Below are 12,862 nucleotides of genomic sequence, written 5' to 3'. Positions count from 1 at the left end.
CAGCCTGACCCTCTGACCCCCAGGCCCTGGGGGGGGGGGGATGCCTTACCAGGCATCCAGCCTGACCCTCTGACCCCCAGGCCCTGGGGGGGGGGGGGGGATGCCTTACCAGGGATCCAGCCTGGCCCTGTGACCCCCAGGCCCTGGGTGGGGATGCCTTACCAGGGATCCAGCCTGGCCCTCTGACCCCCCCAGGCCCTGGGGGGGATGCCTTACCAGGGATCCAGCCTGGCCCTGTGACCCCCAGGCCCTGGGTGGGGATGCCTTACCAGGGATCCAGCCTGGCCCTCTGACCCCCCCAGGCCCTGGGTGGGGATGCCTTACCAGGGATCCAGCCTGGCCCTCTGACCCCCCCAGGCCCTGGGTGGGGATGCCTTACCAGGGATCCAGCCTGGCCCTCTGACCCCCCCAGGCCCTGGGGGGGATGCCTTACCAGGGATCCAGCCTGACCCTCTGACCCCCAGGCCCTGGGTGGGGATGCCTTACCAGGGATCCAGCCTGGCCCTCTGACCCCCCAGGCCCTGGGGGCTCCCTTACCAGGGATCCAGCCTGGCCCTCTGACCCCCAGGCCCTGGGGGGCTCCCTTCCCCGGACTCTCCGCCCCACCCCTGGGCTCGGGCTCTCTTCTCCGGACCCGCTGCCACCACCCACCCCACAACCCACTTCACCCCCAGACCCGGCCTCTCTTCTCCGGACCCGCTGCACCCCCCCAGGCCCTGGGGGGGATGCCTTACCAGGGATCCAGCCTGGCCCTGTGACCCCCAGGCCCTGGGTGGGGATGCCTTACCAGGGATCCAGCCTGACCCTCTGACCCCCAGGCCCTGGGGGGGGGGATGCCTTACCAGTGGGCCAGCCTGGCCCTGTGACCCCCCCCAGGCCCTGGGGGGATGCCTTACCAGGCATCCAGCCTGACCCTCTGACCCCCAGGCCCTGGGGGGGGGGGGATGCCTTACCAGGCATCCAGCCTGACCCTCTGACCCCCAGGCCCTGGGGGGGGGGGGGGGATGCCTTACCAGGGATCCAGCCTGGCCCTGTGACCCCCAGGCCCTGGGTGGGGATGCCTTACCAGGGATCCAGCCTGGCCCTCTGACCCCCCCAGGCCCTGGGGGGGATGCCTTACCAGGGATCCAGCCTGGCCCTGTGACCCCCAGGCCCTGGGTGGGGATGCCTTACCAGGGATCCAGCCTGGCCCTCTGACCCCCCCAGGCCCTGGGTGGGGATGCCTTACCAGGGATCCAGCCTGGCCCTCTGACCCCCCCAGGCCCTGGGTGGGGATGCCTTACCAGGGATCCAGCCTGGCCCTCTGACCCCCCCAGGCCCTGGGGGGGATGCCTTACCAGGGATCCAGCCTGACCCTCTGACCCCCAGGCCCTGGGTGGGGATGCCTTACCAGGGATCCAGCCTGGCCCTCTGACCCCCCAGGCCCTGGGGGCTCCCTTACCAGGGATCCAGCCTGGCCCTCTGACCCCCAGGCCCTGGGGGGCTCCCTTCCCCGGACTCTCCGCCCCACCCCTGGGCTCGGGCTCTCTTCTCCGGACCCGCTGCCACCACCCACCCCACAACCCACTTCACCCCCAGACCCGGCCTCTCTTCTCCGGACCCGCTGCACCCCCCCAGGCCCTGGGGGGGATGCCTTACCAGGGATCCAGCCTGGCCCTGTGACCCCCAGGCCCTGGGTGGGGATGCCTTACCAGGGATCCAGCCTGACCCTCTGACCCCCAGGCCCTGGGGGGGGGGATGCCTTACCAGTGGGCCAGCCTGGCCCTGTGACCCCCCCCAGGCCCTGGGGGGATGCCTTACCAGGCATCCAGCCTGACCCTCTGACCCCCAGGCCCTGGGGGGGGGGGGATGCCTTACCAGGCATCCAGCCTGACCCTCTGACCCCCAGGCCCTGGGGGGGGGGGGGGGATGCCTTACCAGGGATCCAGCCTGGCCCTGTGACCCCCAGGCCCTGGGTGGGGATGCCTTACCAGGGATCCAGCCTGGCCCTCTGACCCCCCCAGGCCCTGGGGGGGATGCCTTACCAGGGATCCAGCCTGGCCCTGTGACCCCCAGGCCCTGGGTGGGGATGCCTTACCAGGGATCCAGCCTGGCCCTCTGACCCCCCCAGGCCCTGGGTGGGGATGCCTTACCAGGGATCCAGCCTGGCCCTCTGACCCCCCCAGGCCCTGGGTGGGGATGCCTTACCAGGGATCCAGCCTGGCCCTCTGACCCCCCCAGGCCCTGGGGGGGATGCCTTACCAGGGATCCAGCCTGACCCTCTGACCCCCAGGCCCTGGGTGGGGATGCCTTACCAGGGATCCAGCCTGGCCCTCTGACCCCCCAGGCCCTGGGGGCTCCCTTACCAGGGATCCAGCCTGGCCCTCTGACCCCCAGGCCCTGGGGGGCTCCCTTCCCCGGACTCTCCGCCCCACCCCTGGGCTCGGGCTCTCTTCTCCGGACCCGCTGCCACCACCCACCCCACAACCCACTTCACCCCCAGACCCGGCCTCTCTTCTCCGGACCCGCTGCACCCCCCCAGGCCCTGGGGGGGATGCCTTACCAGGGATCCAGCCTGGCCCTGTGACCCCCAGGCCCTGGGTGGGGATGCCTTACCAGGGATCCAGCCTGACCCTCTGACCCCCAGGCCCTGGGGGGGGGGATGCCTTACCAGTGGGCCAGCCTGGCCCTGTGACCCCCCCCAGGCCCTGGGGGGATGCCTTACCAGGCATCCAGCCTGACCCTCTGACCCCCAGGCCCTGGGGGGGGGGGGATGCCTTACCAGGCATCCAGCCTGACCCTCTGACCCCCAGGCCCTGGGGGGGGGGGGGGGATGCCTTACCAGGGATCCAGCCTGGCCCTGTGACCCCCAGGCCCTGGGTGGGGATGCCTTACCAGGGATCCAGCCTGGCCCTCTGACCCCCCCAGGCCCTGGGGGGGATGCCTTACCAGGGATCCAGCCTGGCCCTGTGACCCCCAGGCCCTGGGTGGGGATGCCTTACCAGGGATCCAGCCTGGCCCTCTGACCCCCCCAGGCCCTGGGTGGGGATGCCTTACCAGGGATCCAGCCTGGCCCTCTGACCCCCCCAGGCCCTGGGTGGGGATGCCTTACCAGGGATCCAGCCTGGCCCTCTGACCCCCCCAGGCCCTGGGGGGGATGCCTTACCAGGGATCCAGCCTGACCCTCTGACCCCCAGGCCCTGGGTGGGGATGCCTTACCAGGGATCCAGCCTGGCCCTCTGACCCCCCAGGCCCTGGGGGCTCCCTTACCAGGGATCCAGCCTGGCCCTCTGACCCCCAGGCCCTGGGGGGCTCCCTTCCCCGGACTCTCCGCCCCACCCCTGGGCTCGGGCTCTCTTCTCCGGACCCGCTGCCACCACCCACCCCACAACCCACTTCACCCCCAGACCCGGCCTCTCTTCTCCGGACCCGCTGCACCCCCCCAGGCCCTGGGGGGGATGCCTTACCAGGGATCCAGCCTGGCCCTGTGACCCCCAGGCCCTGGGTGGGGATGCCTTACCAGGGATCCAGCCTGACCCTCTGACCCCCAGGCCCTGGGGGGGGGGATGCCTTACCAGTGGGCCAGCCTGGCCCTGTGACCCCCCCCAGGCCCTGGGGGGATGCCTTACCAGGCATCCAGCCTGACCCTCTGACCCCCAGGCCCTGGGGGGGGGGGGATGCCTTACCAGGCATCCAGCCTGACCCTCTGACCCCCAGGCCCTGGGGGGGGGGGGGGGATGCCTTACCAGGGATCCAGCCTGGCCCTGTGACCCCCAGGCCCTGGGTGGGGATGCCTTACCAGGGATCCAGCCTGGCCCTCTGACCCCCCCAGGCCCTGGGGGGGATGCCTTACCAGGGATCCAGCCTGGCCCTGTGACCCCCAGGCCCTGGGTGGGGATGCCTTACCAGGGATCCAGCCTGGCCCTCTGACCCCCCCAGGCCCTGGGTGGGGATGCCTTACCAGGGATCCAGCCTGGCCCTCTGACCCCCCCAGGCCCTGGGTGGGGATGCCTTACCAGGGATCCAGCCTGGCCCTCTGACCCCCCCAGGCCCTGGGGGGGATGCCTTACCAGGGATCCAGCCTGACCCTCTGACCCCCAGGCCCTGGGTGGGGATGCCTTACCAGGGATCCAGCCTGGCCCTCTGACCCCCCAGGCCCTGGGGGCTCCCTTACCAGGGATCCAGCCTGGCCCTCTGACCCCCAGGCCCTGGGGGGCTCCCTTCCCCGGACTCTCCGCCCCACCCCTGGGCTCGGGCTCTCTTCTCCGGACCCGCTGCCACCACCCACCCCACAACCCACTTCACCCCCAGACCCGGCCTCTCTTCTCCGGACCCGCTGCACCCCCCCAGGCCCTGGGGGGGATGCCTTACCAGGGATCCAGCCTGGCCCTGTGACCCCCAGGCCCTGGGTGGGGATGCCTTACCAGGGATCCAGCCTGACCCTCTGACCCCCAGGCCCTGGGGGGGGGGATGCCTTACCAGTGGGCCAGCCTGGCCCTGTGACCCCCCCCAGGCCCTGGGGGGATGCCTTACCAGGCATCCAGCCTGACCCTCTGACCCCCAGGCCCTGGGGGGGGGGGGATGCCTTACCAGGCATCCAGCCTGACCCTCTGACCCCCAGGCCCTGGGGGGGGGGGGGGGATGCCTTACCAGGGATCCAGCCTGGCCCTGTGACCCCCAGGCCCTGGGTGGGGATGCCTTACCAGGGATCCAGCCTGGCCCTCTGACCCCCCCAGGCCCTGGGGGGGATGCCTTACCAGGGATCCAGCCTGGCCCTGTGACCCCCAGGCCCTGGGTGGGGATGCCTTACCAGGGATCCAGCCTGGCCCTCTGACCCCCCCAGGCCCTGGGTGGGGATGCCTTACCAGGGATCCAGCCTGGCCCTCTGACCCCCCCAGGCCCTGGGTGGGGATGCCTTACCAGGGATCCAGCCTGGCCCTCTGACCCCCCCAGGCCCTGGGGGGGATGCCTTACCAGGGATCCAGCCTGACCCTCTGACCCCCAGGCCCTGGGTGGGGATGCCTTACCAGGGATCCAGCCTGGCCCTCTGACCCCCCAGGCCCTGGGGGCTCCCTTACCAGGGATCCAGCCTGGCCCTCTGACCCCCAGGCCCTGGGGGGCTCCCTTCCCCGGACTCTCCGCCCCACCCCTGGGCTCGGGCTCTCTTCTCCGGACCCGCTGCCACCACCCACCCCACAACCCACTTCACCCCCAGACCCGGCCTCTCTTCTCCGGACCCGCTGCACCCCCCCAGGCCCTGGGGGGGATGCCTTACCAGGGATCCAGCCTGGCCCTGTGACCCCCAGGCCCTGGGTGGGGATGCCTTACCAGGGATCCAGCCTGACCCTCTGACCCCCAGGCCCTGGGGGGGGGGATGCCTTACCAGTGGGCCAGCCTGGCCCTGTGACCCCCCCCAGGCCCTGGGGGGATGCCTTACCAGGCATCCAGCCTGACCCTCTGACCCCCAGGCCCTGGGGGGGGGGGGATGCCTTACCAGGCATCCAGCCTGACCCTCTGACCCCCAGGCCCTGGGGGGGGGGGGGGGATGCCTTACCAGGGATCCAGCCTGGCCCTGTGACCCCCAGGCCCTGGGTGGGGATGCCTTACCAGGGATCCAGCCTGGCCCTCTGACCCCCCCAGGCCCTGGGGGGGATGCCTTACCAGGGATCCAGCCTGGCCCTGTGACCCCCAGGCCCTGGGTGGGGATGCCTTACCAGGGATCCAGCCTGGCCCTCTGACCCCCCCAGGCCCTGGGTGGGGATGCCTTACAGGGATCCAGCCTGGCCCTCTGACCCCCCCAGGCCCTGGGTGGGGATGCCTTACCAGGGATCCAGCCTGGCCCTCTGACCCCCCCAGGCCCTGGGGGGGATGCCTTACCAGGGATCCAGCCTGACCCTCTGACCCCCAGGCCCTGGGTGGGGATGCCTTACCAGGGATCCAGCCTGGCCCTCTGACCCCCCAGGCCCTGGGGGCTCCCTTACCAGGGATCCAGCCTGGCCCTCTGACCCCCAGGCCCTGGGGGGCTCCCTTCCCCGGACTCTCCGCCCCACCCCTGGGCTCGGGCTCTCTTCTCCGGACCCGCTGCCACCACCCACCCCACAACCCACTTCACCCCCAGACCCGGCCTCTCTTCTCCGGACCCGCTGCACCCCCCCAGGCCCTGGGGGGGATGCCTTACCAGGGATCCAGCCTGGCCCTGTGACCCCCAGGCCCTGGGTGGGGATGCCTTACCAGGGATCCAGCCTGACCCTCTGACCCCCAGGCCCTGGGGGGGGGGATGCCTTACCAGTGGGCCAGCCTGGCCCTGTGACCCCCCCCAGGCCCTGGGGGGATGCCTTACCAGGCATCCAGCCTGACCCTCTGACCCCCAGGCCCTGGGGGGGGGGGGATGCCTTACCAGGCATCCAGCCTGACCCTCTGACCCCCAGGCCCTGGGGGGGGGGGGGGGATGCCTTACCAGGGATCCAGCCTGGCCCTGTGACCCCCAGGCCCTGGGTGGGGATGCCTTACCAGGGATCCAGCCTGGCCCTCTGACCCCCCCAGGCCCTGGGGGGGATGCCTTACCAGGGATCCAGCCTGGCCCTGTGACCCCCAGGCCCTGGGTGGGGATGCCTTACCAGGGATCCAGCCTGGCCCTCTGACCCCCCCAGGCCCTGGGTGGGGATGCCTTACCAGGGATCCAGCCTGGCCCTCTGACCCCCCCAGGCCCTGGGTGGGGATGCCTTACCAGGGATCCAGCCTGGCCCTCTGACCCCCCCAGGCCCTGGGGGGGATGCCTTACCAGGGATCCAGCCTGACCCTCTGACCCCCAGGCCCTGGGTGGGGATGCCTTACCAGGGATCCAGCCTGGCCCTCTGACCCCCCAGGCCCTGGGGGCTCCCTTACCAGGGATCCAGCCTGGCCCTCTGACCCCCAGGCCCTGGGGGGCTCCCTTCCCCGGACTCTCCGCCCCACCCCTGGGCTCGGGCTCTCTTCTCCGGACCCGCTGCCACCACCCACCCCACAACCCACTTCACCCCCAGACCCGGCCTCTCTTCTCCGGACCCGCTGCACCCCCCCAGGCCCTGGGGGGGATGCCTTACCAGGGATCCAGCCTGGCCCTGTGACCCCCAGGCCCTGGGTGGGGATGCCTTACCAGGGATCCAGCCTGACCCTCTGACCCCCAGGCCCTGGGGGGGGGGATGCCTTACCAGTGGGCCAGCCTGGCCCTGTGACCCCCCCCAGGCCCTGGGGGGATGCCTTACCAGGCATCCAGCCTGACCCTCTGACCCCCAGGCCCTGGGGGGGGGGGGATGCCTTACCAGGCATCCAGCCTGACCCTCTGACCCCCAGGCCCTGGGGGGGGGGGGGGGATGCCTTACCAGGGATCCAGCCTGGCCCTGTGACCCCCAGGCCCTGGGTGGGGATGCCTTACCAGGGATCCAGCCTGGCCCTCTGACCCCCCCAGGCCCTGGGGGGGATGCCTTACCAGGGATCCAGCCTGGCCCTGTGACCCCCAGGCCCTGGGTGGGGATGCCTTACCAGGGATCCAGCCTGGCCCTCTGACCCCCCCAGGCCCTGGGTGGGGATGCCTTACCAGGGATCCAGCCTGGCCCTCTGACCCCCCCAGGCCCTGGGTGGGGATGCCTTACCAGGGATCCAGCCTGGCCCTCTGACCCCCCCAGGCCCTGGGGGGGATGCCTTACCAGGGATCCAGCCTGACCCTCTGACCCCCAGGCCCTGGGTGGGGATGCCTTACCAGGGATCCAGCCTGGCCCTCTGACCCCCCAGGCCCTGGGGGCTCCCTTACCAGGGATCCAGCCTGGCCCTCTGACCCCCAGGCCCTGGGGGGCTCCCTTCCCCGGACTCTCCGCCCCACCCCTGGGCTCGGGCTCTCTTCTCCGGACCCGCTGCCACCACCCACCCCACAACCCACTTCACCCCCAGACCCGGCCTCTCTTCTCCGGACCCGCTGCACCCCCCCAGGCCCTGGGGGGGATGCCTTACCAGGGATCCAGCCTGGCCCTGTGACCCCCAGGCCCTGGGTGGGGATGCCTTACCAGGGATCCAGCCTGACCCTCTGACCCCCAGGCCCTGGGGGGGGGGATGCCTTACCAGTGGGCCAGCCTGGCCCTGTGACCCCCCCCAGGCCCTGGGGGGATGCCTTACCAGGCATCCAGCCTGACCCTCTGACCCCCAGGCCCTGGGGGGGGGGGGATGCCTTACCAGGCATCCAGCCTGACCCTCTGACCCCCAGGCCCTGGGGGGGGGGGGGGGATGCCTTACCAGGGATCCAGCCTGGCCCTGTGACCCCCAGGCCCTGGGTGGGGATGCCTTACCAGGGATCCAGCCTGGCCCTCTGACCCCCCCAGGCCCTGGGGGGGATGCCTTACCAGGGATCCAGCCTGGCCCTGTGACCCCCAGGCCCTGGGTGGGGATGCCTTACCAGGGATCCAGCCTGGCCCTCTGACCCCCCCAGGCCCTGGGTGGGGATGCCTTACCAGGGATCCAGCCTGGCCCTCTGACCCCCCCAGGCCCTGGGTGGGGATGCCTTACCAGGGATCCAGCCTGGCCCTCTGACCCCCCCAGGCCCTGGGGGGGATGCCTTACCAGGGATCCAGCCTGACCCTCTGACCCCCAGGCCCTGGGTGGGGATGCCTTACCAGGGATCCAGCCTGGCCCTCTGACCCCCCAGGCCCTGGGGGCTCCCTTACCAGGGATCCAGCCTGGCCCTCTGACCCCCAGGCCCTGGGGGGCTCCCTTCCCCGGACTCTCCGCCCCACCCCTGGGCTCGGGCTCTCTTCTCCGGACCCGCTGCCACCACCCACCCCACAACCCACTTCACCCCCAGACCCGGCCTCTCTTCTCCGGACCCGCTGCACCCCCCCAGGCCCTGGGGGGGATGCCTTACCAGGGATCCAGCCTGGCCCTGTGACCCCCAGGCCCTGGGTGGGGATGCCTTACCAGGGATCCAGCCTGACCCTCTGACCCCCAGGCCCTGGGGGGGGGGATGCCTTACCAGTGGGCCAGCCTGGCCCTGTGACCCCCCCCAGGCCCTGGGGGGATGCCTTACCAGGCATCCAGCCTGACCCTCTGACCCCCAGGCCCTGGGGGGGGGGGGATGCCTTACCAGGCATCCAGCCTGACCCTCTGACCCCCAGGCCCTGGGGGGGGGGGGGGGATGCCTTACCAGGGATCCAGCCTGGCCCTGTGACCCCCAGGCCCTGGGTGGGGATGCCTTACCAGGGATCCAGCCTGGCCCTCTGACCCCCCCAGGCCCTGGGGGGGATGCCTTACCAGGGATCCAGCCTGGCCCTGTGACCCCCAGGCCCTGGGTGGGGATGCCTTACCAGGGATCCAGCCTGGCCCTCTGACCCCCCCAGGCCCTGGGTGGGGATGCCTTACCAGGGATCCAGCCTGGCCCTCTGACCCCCCCAGGCCCTGGGTGGGGATGCCTTACCAGGGATCCAGCCTGGCCCTCTGACCCCCCCAGGCCCTGGGGGGGATGCCTTACCAGGGATCCAGCCTGACCCTCTGACCCCCAGGCCCTGGGTGGGGATGCCTTACCAGGGATCCAGCCTGGCCCTCTGACCCCCCAGGCCCTGGGGGCTCCCTTACCAGGGATCCAGCCTGGCCCTCTGACCCCCAGGCCCTGGGGGGCTCCCTTCCCCGGACTCTCCGCCCCACCCCTGGGCTCGGGCTCTCTTCTCCGGACCCGCTGCCACCACCCACCCCACAACCCACTTCACCCCCAGACCCGGCCTCTCTTCTCCGGACCCGCTGCACCCCCCCAGGCCCTGGGGGGGATGCCTTACCAGGGATCCAGCCTGGCCCTGTGACCCCCAGGCCCTGGGTGGGGATGCCTTACCAGGGATCCAGCCTGACCCTCTGACCCCCAGGCCCTGGGGGGGGGGATGCCTTACCAGTGGGCCAGCCTGGCCCTGTGACCCCCCCCAGGCCCTGGGGGGATGCCTTACCAGGCATCCAGCCTGACCCTCTGACCCCCAGGCCCTGGGGGGGGGGGGATGCCTTACCAGGCATCCAGCCTGACCCTCTGACCCCCAGGCCCTGGGGGGGGGGGGGGGATGCCTTACCAGGGATCCAGCCTGGCCCTGTGACCCCCAGGCCCTGGGTGGGGATGCCTTACCAGGGATCCAGCCTGGCCCTCTGACCCCCCCAGGCCCTGGGGGGGATGCCTTACCAGGGATCCAGCCTGGCCCTGTGACCCCCAGGCCCTGGGTGGGGATGCCTTACCAGGGATCCAGCCTGGCCCTCTGACCCCCCCAGGCCCTGGGTGGGGATGCCTTACCAGGGATCCAGCCTGGCCCTCTGACCCCCCCAGGCCCTGGGTGGGGATGCCTTACCAGGGATCCAGCCTGGCCCTCTGACCCCCCCAGGCCCTGGGGGGGATGCCTTACCAGGGATCCAGCCTGACCCTCTGACCCCCAGGCCCTGGGTGGGGATGCCTTACCAGGGATCCAGCCTGGCCCTCTGACCCCCCAGGCCCTGGGGGCTCCCTTACCAGGGATCCAGCCTGGCCCTCTGACCCCCAGGCCCTGGGGGGCTCCCTTCCCCGGACTCTCCGCCCCACCCCTGGGCTCGGGCTCTCTTCTCCGGACCCGCTGCCACCACCCACCCCACAACCCACTTCACCCCCAGACCCGGCCTCTCTTCTCCGGACCCGCTGCACCCCCCCAGGCCCTGGGGGGGATGCCTTACCAGGGATCCAGCCTGGCCCTGTGACCCCCAGGCCCTGGGTGGGGATGCCTTACCAGGGATCCAGCCTGACCCTCTGACCCCCAGGCCCTGGGGGGGGGGATGCCTTACCAGTGGGCCAGCCTGGCCCTGTGACCCCCCCCAGGCCCTGGGGGGATGCCTTACCAGGCATCCAGCCTGACCCTCTGACCCCCAGGCCCTGGGGGGGGGGGGATGCCTTACCAGGCATCCAGCCTGACCCTCTGACCCCCAGGCCCTGGGGGGGGGGGGGGGATGCCTTACCAGGGATCCAGCCTGGCCCTGTGACCCCCAGGCCCTGGGTGGGGATGCCTTACCAGGGATCCAGCCTGGCCCTCTGACCCCCCCAGGCCCTGGGGGGGATGCCTTACCAGGGATCCAGCCTGGCCCTGTGACCCCCAGGCCCTGGGTGGGGATGCCTTACCAGGGATCCAGCCTGGCCCTCTGACCCCCCCAGGCCCTGGGTGGGGATGCCTTACCAGGGATCCAGCCTGGCCCTCTGACCCCCCCAGGCCCTGGGTGGGGATGCCTTACCAGGGATCCAGCCTGGCCCTCTGACCCCCCCAGGCCCTGGGGGGGATGCCTTACCAGGGATCCAGCCTGACCCTCTGACCCCCAGGCCCTGGGTGGGGATGCCTTACCAGGGATCCAGCCTGGCCCTCTGACCCCCCAGGCCCTGGGGGCTCCCTTACCAGGGATCCAGCCTGGCCCTCTGACCCCCAGGCCCTGGGGGGCTCCCTTCCCCGGACTCTCCGCCCCACCCCTGGGCTCGGGCTCTCTTCTCCGGACCCGCTGCCACCACCCACCCCACAACCCACTTCACCCCCAGACCCGGCCTCTCTTCTCCGGACCCGCTGCACCCCCCCAGGCCCTGGGGGGGATGCCTTACCAGGGATCCAGCCTGGCCCTGTGACCCCCAGGCCCTGGGTGGGGATGCCTTACCAGGGATCCAGCCTGACCCTCTGACCCCCAGGCCCTGGGGGGGGGGATGCCTTACCAGTGGGCCAGCCTGGCCCTGTGACCCCCCCCAGGCCCTGGGGGGATGCCTTACCAGGCATCCAGCCTGACCCTCTGACCCCCAGGCCCTGGGGGGGGGGGGATGCCTTACCAGGCATCCAGCCTGACCCTCTGACCCCCAGGCCCTGGGGGGGGGGGGGGGATGCCTTACCAGGGATCCAGCCTGGCCCTGTGACCCCCAGGCCCTGGGTGGGGATGCCTTACCAGGGATCCAGCCTGGCCCTCTGACCCCCCCAGGCCCTGGGGGGGATGCCTTACCAGGGATCCAGCCTGGCCCTGTGACCCCCAGGCCCTGGGTGGGGATGCCTTACCAGGGATCCAGCCTGGCCCTCTGACCCCCCCAGGCCCTGGGTGGGGATGCCTTACCAGGGATCCAGCCTGGCCCTCTGACCCCCCCAGGCCCTGGGTGGGGATGCCTTACCAGGGATCCAGCCTGGCCCTCTGACCCCCCCAGGCCCTGGGGGGGATGCCTTACCAGGGATCCAGCCTGACCCTCTGACCCCCAGGCCCTGGGTGGGGATGCCTTACCAGGGATCCAGCCTGGCCCTCTGACCCCCCAGGCCCTGGGGGCTCCCTTACCAGGGATCCAGCCTGGCCCTCTGACCCCCAGGCCCTGGGGGGCTCCCTTCCCCGGACTCTCCGCCCCACCCCTGGGCTCGGGCTCTCTTCTCCGGACCCGCTGCCACCACCCACCCCACAACCCACTTCACCCCCAGACCCGGCCTCTCTTCTCCGGACCCGCTGCACCCCCCCAGGCCCTGGGGGGGATGCCTTACCAGGGATCCAGCCTGGCCCTGTGACCCCCAGGCCCTGGGTGGGGATGCCTTACCAGGGATCCAGCCTGACCCTCTGACCCCCAGGCCCTGGGGGGGGGGATGCCTTACCAGTGGGCCAGCCTGGCCCTGTGACCCCCCCCAGGCCCTGGGGGGATGCCTTACCAGGCATCCAGCCTGACCCTCTGACCCCCAGGCCCTGGGGGGGGGGGGGATGCCTTACCAGGCATCCAGCCTGACCCTCTGACCCCCAGGCCCTGGGGGGGGGGGGGGGATGCCTTACCAGGGATCCAGCCTGGCCCTGTGACCCCCAGGCCCTGGGTGGGGATGCCTTACCAGGGATCCAGCCTGGCCCTCTGACCCCCCCAGGCCCTGGGGGG

Source organism: Lutjanus erythropterus, unplaced genomic scaffold (assembly GCF_056507025.1).
Source record: "Lutjanus erythropterus isolate fLutEry1 unplaced genomic scaffold, fLutEry1.hap2 Scaffold_167, whole genome shotgun sequence".
In the NCBI taxonomy this organism is placed as follows: domain Eukaryota; kingdom Metazoa; phylum Chordata; class Actinopteri; order Lutjaniformes; family Lutjanidae; genus Lutjanus; species Lutjanus erythropterus.
This window is presented reverse-complemented; position numbering follows the sequence as displayed.